Raw genomic sequence first — 5,045 nt, 5'->3', positions numbered from 1 at the left:
GTTCTCCAGATTACAGTCCACCGCTCTTAACCACTACACCACGCTGGCTCTCTTGTTGAAATCAGAATGAATTTTGGGGAAAGTGTCCTGGAGGGTCTGAAGGTGGGGAGGGCAGAAAAGGTCAACTGTGAGGTGGAGCAGCTTTGAGCAACAGAAAACTCAGCGGTGCTTACGCGGGACTGGTGAGGGGGGGGGGAACCCAAGAGCCCAGATAGAGATCTAGATCTGGACAAGCTGAATCCAAGCCTTCTTCCCTTCTTAGCTATCCTATGCTGGAGCTCTTTTAGAGCAGTACCTGTGTAATCCCTGTGGCTGCAACCAGAAACATGAATGCCGACTGGCCTAGAGGTACGCACGTTCTCCCGTCACTGAAAAGCACAAGTTGGCTCGGGCAAAAGCAGCTTCCTCTTCCGTAGGCAGTCAACAGGCACAGATGTGAACAGCCGCTTCTTTCACAGGGGTTGGGTGCCGCTGGCCGAAGAACTTCATGCATTACCTGAGGGGGAAAACAGTTTGCCACTTTTAATGCTTCGCTTGAATTGGGAGTTGGCTGTAAACATGGAGATGCCTAGAACGAAGGTTGCCAACCTCCAGGCGGTAGCTGGAGATCTGCTGCTACGACTGATCTCCAGGCGACAGAGATCAGTTCCCCTTGAGAAAATGGCCGCTTTGGAAGGTGGACTCTATGGCGTTATACCCCACTGAAGTCCCCCCCAAACCCCACCCCCTCAGGCTCCACCTCAAAAATCTCTAGGTATTTTCCAATCTGGAGCTACCACCCTGCCTAGAACACAAAATCTTTGTACACACTACCTAGAAACTAAAATGACTAAACTGAGGCTGCCGTATTTTGGTCATGTCATGAGAAGACAAGAGTCACTGGAAAAGAAATCATGCTAGGAAAAGTGGAGGGCAGCAGGAAAAGAGGAAGACCCAACAAGAGATGGACGGACTCAATAAAGGAAGCCACAGCCTTCAGTTTGCAAGATCTGAGCAAGGCTGTCAAAGATAGGACATTTTGGAGGACTTTCATTCATAGGGTCGCCATGAGTCGGAAGCGACTTGACGGCACTTAACACACACACACAAGTTGTACGCTGGATCAACAAGCTCCACAGAAGGGTCCCCAACCTTTTTGAACTACTGGGCACCTTTGAAATGCTGACACAGCATATAGTGGGCACAGCCACAAAATGGCTGCCGCAGGAGGCGGAGCCAGCCACAAAATGGCTGCCACAGCTCAACTTCAGTAACACGGTGCAGATTCTTGTGCTGTGGTGGCAGCTGCTGCCAAAGTAACATTTTTTAAAATCTGCACAGTCAATCAAGTCTCCAATAGCCAATCAAAAGCCTTGCTGGGCAAAAGCTCTGCCTGGCCCCTCCCACTTTCTAAAAACACTTGTTGGGCACCAAAAGAGATGTTGGCAGGCACCATGAAGCCCATGGACACAATGTTGGGGGTCCCCCACAATACAGTAATGCTGATTTGCATGGTGTGGGATGGGGAAGATCTTTCCCTAGCTAAAGTTAGTTCTCTCCATTCTATATGACCAATCAAGCCCACAACTCCTGGATAACCTTTGCTTCAATAAGCCAGGCATTTGGATTTTTTTGCTTCAATAAGCCAGGCATTTGGATTTGGCCAATATTTTAAGACAGCAACTGGAATCCTACTCATAAACAATTTGGGAAGGTGGACTCACAGGATGGGACTCCAAGGGTTAAGTTAAAGCAACCGGCTCTGTTGCTGCTCTGAATGGTATTTTGACTTATTTGACTATTTGGCCAGCCTTGAATTGTCACGTTGCTTAGCCAGTTCTAGGTAAATTAGGGTTTAGTTCAGGTACTAGGCATGGAAAATCCCATGCTAGCTGACCTGGAGAAGCTTGCATTTATTCTTAGATCTCACTGCTGTGCCCTTTTGTTCCAAACACCACCCTTTTTATACAGTAAGGAGGTCTTCACTACTTGAAATGTTGACATCGGTTATTTATGCCTAAGAGTTTTTACCTGAGGTTCGTTGCTGGCTGGACCCACACTTTCCTGTTGGGAATCTATGCACCAGCAGTCTCCAAGCTCAAATCAAGTCCATGCCCCTTTAAATGCTGCTTTGTAATTGGCTTACTTGTAGTGCTTACCGTGAGAGAAAATCCCCCCTCCCAAAACCCAATTGCCACATAAAAAAAGCATTTTAAGAACAAGAACATAACAAATGGAGCAATCTGAAAGGGGGGGAGAAAAATCCCAAGCGTCGGTTTTAAAAAGATTTTCTTCTGCTCAGAAAGAGTTCTGAGGATACAGGAAGCAGGAAATATTTCAATCCCCGCCTCTGGGCATGCTGCTTTGTAATTGGCTGTGAGCGAAACCAAGCTTGCGTGCCCCGCACTTTGCCTTACACATGGGGATTTCACCCGGGCTTTGCTCAGGGAAGATGGAAGAGTCGGGTTAACAGAGGAATGGGAAGACTCGGACATTGCGAGGGCTGGGCACGAGGTCATCTCTAATGGGCGGAAAACTCATGCATAACTCCAAGGAACAACCGAGACAGACTGGGGGCGAATGTGAGTGAAAGTGACCATGCATAAACGACCAATACCTTTAGCCCATATGGCTGTCCATGGCGCTTGATGAGGACTGCTCTGTTCTTGCCGGTCCTTTTGTCTACCTTCTGCACAGTCCTCGTTTTCATCTCGGACCAATAGAGGTAATCCTCAAAGACCGTCACCGAGAAGGGACTATGAATCTGAGCCAGCTGGAATACCTAAGAGGCAAGGTGTGAAGATGTCCCAAGTCAACCAGGCTGTGGGGAATTTTTTATAAGCCAGTGGTGATTCGAGGTCCATCATTCCTGTGATGGATGGGCTTGAGGTCCCACCCCTTTGTCAGTCACCAGTTCCCTGCATGTCGGTCTGGTGCATGTGTGCAGCACAGTTAACATTCAATCAGGACCCATGGAAGGCTGAAGGAGCCAGATAAGAGGGGAACAAGAAAGAAAGAAAAATCTGCTACAGTGTCAGCTCAGAAAGTCCAAGCCTTCAGAGAGACTGGAAAGTTCTTGTCTCAGGAGACTGTGCTGTCTCAGAGCCTGGTTTCTGGTGAAAGAAGACTAATATCAGTGAATACTTCAAAGAGGAGCTATTGTCTCAGAGGCTGGTTTCTGGGGAAAGAAACTGGAATTTCTAGGGGGAACCTCACACTTGAGATTAAGGGTGATGAAAGAACCAAAGGTTTACCTCAAGAATAAAAGCTTGGCTGACAACTGTTCTCTGCACCCAGGAATTGAAAACTAAACTGTTACAACTCTATGACCCCAGCAAATGCTGTGTGTTATACTTGTAAACAGTTTCAAGCCTCTTTATGTATATAGTTGTATATAGCTTCAAGCCTCAACCTTCTTTGATTCAAGGAAGTTAATAAAGGTGGGTTCCCCCACCCCCACTTTTCTTCAAGCCTCATCTGAAATAGCTGCATTTAGAAGCCACTGTGGCTCAGACTATCAGGTGAGGGTTGGGATAGAGACCACACTAGACAAACGTCACGTCATGCTACCTCTATTCAAATATTGGCAGCCTGAGAACCCAGGCTAGCCTGATCTCATCAGAGTTTGGAAGCTAAGCAGGGTTGACCATTGAAGACCAGCCATGGAAGACTGAGGTTGCTACGCAGAGGGAGGCAATGGCAAATCACCTCTGCTCACCTCTTGCTATAAGAACTCCATGGTTCTGGGGTCACCATGAACCACTACCCACTTCACAGCACGCAATTATTACATTCAAATGTCATTTAAGACTCTGACCATCACAACTTCCCACGGTGTACACTCCCTCACTGCCATCTTTAACAGATTTTTTTTAAAAACCCAAATCCTGCCAAGTCTTTCTACAAATAAGTAAACTATTAGAATTATACACCATAAGCAAGAGTCCTGGATTTGAAGTATTACCTCCAAAGCTTGGAGATAAGGTAAATCTATTGGCGCGCTGTACCTTTATGTCTGTGCCATCCAAGTTGGCCGAGCCAAAGCAGTGAAGTTTGTCATCGGACCAGAAGATTCTCCAGCCCAAGAGGTCAAGGGTTATGCTGGTGGGCCAACCAAGCCCGGTTTTGATTAGTATTTTCCTGTATCTCCCATCCATGCTGGCTTGCTCAATGTGGGGCTCACTCCCAATTTCAGACCAATACATTATTCTAGGAAATGCAAGGGTGTAAGGACACGGCTGTTAAGAGCAAGTTTGGTCATGATAGCTTGCATATTTCTAGGAAAATTCATTGTATGAAACCCAAGTTCCAGAAAAATTATTGTATATGGCCATTGGCAGTCACAAATAGCTAAATCATGGTAATAGAGCAAATAATACATACAAATAGCAAAAATATAGTAATACAGTAATATAAATAAAAAGCAAATCAGTGATTAAAACATTATAACAGATAGCAAAACTTACTAACTCACCATTTTAAACTTAATTAATAACTCCTTCAGAAACCTTAGATCTTATTTTCTTGACCACCAGGACAAAAAAAGAAACCCTATGTTTTACGTAAGCATCTATGTCAGACAGCAGAAATTTAATTTTATCCTCATCTGAATATATCATGATAGCAGATAATATTCCTACTAAGAATTTGGCCCTAGGACCATCGTACAGGGGTCAAGGTCGGATATAATGAGGTAAGTCTTCCGGTTTTGAGCATCCACAAATGCACACACATTGTTCCCTTGGTAATCGAGAAAATCTACAACCCTGAGTTCTACCCACTGCCATTTTAGAACAGACAGAAAGAAGTCCAGAGTTTGGGAAGCCAAGTCAGTGACAGTACTCGGTACTAGCTTCTTCCAAAAGGATTCCTGGACATTTGCATGCACGAATCATGACCGATGAAGTATGGACCAAACTACAACTCGGGAGAAGTATATTTTTGAGGGAGCTCTGTAGACGAGAGATGCAAGATAACTACGGAGTAACTACGTGATATGCCTGACGCTTGTGGGGTCACAGGTGGGCAACCAGACTTAGCAAACGAGCACTTCCCCAATGTACATC

At 45.6% G+C, this 5,045-nt stretch overlaps 1 long non-coding RNA gene across 1 annotated transcript; it reads right to left on the bottom strand.

The window, feature by feature from the left end:
- Nucleotides 1-394: 394 nt before the first annotated feature.
- On the bottom strand, nt 395-4,050 carry LOC130477171 (uncharacterized). Its single transcript, XR_008933283.1, has 3 exons — nt 3,987-4,050; nt 2,597-2,761; nt 395-496 (listed from the first exon to the last, which is right to left on the bottom strand). It is a non-coding gene; the product is annotated as an uncharacterized LOC130477171 (long non-coding RNA).
- Between the last annotated feature and the right edge of the window lie 995 nt (nt 4,051-5,045).

The sequence above is a fragment of the Euleptes europaea genome, chromosome 4 (assembly GCF_029931775.1).
Source record: "Euleptes europaea isolate rEulEur1 chromosome 4, rEulEur1.hap1, whole genome shotgun sequence".
Lineage (NCBI taxonomy): Eukaryota > Metazoa > Chordata > Lepidosauria > Squamata > Sphaerodactylidae > Euleptes > Euleptes europaea.
Note: the sequence above shows the minus strand (reverse complement) of the source record. Positions and strands in the feature narration are given on the sequence as shown.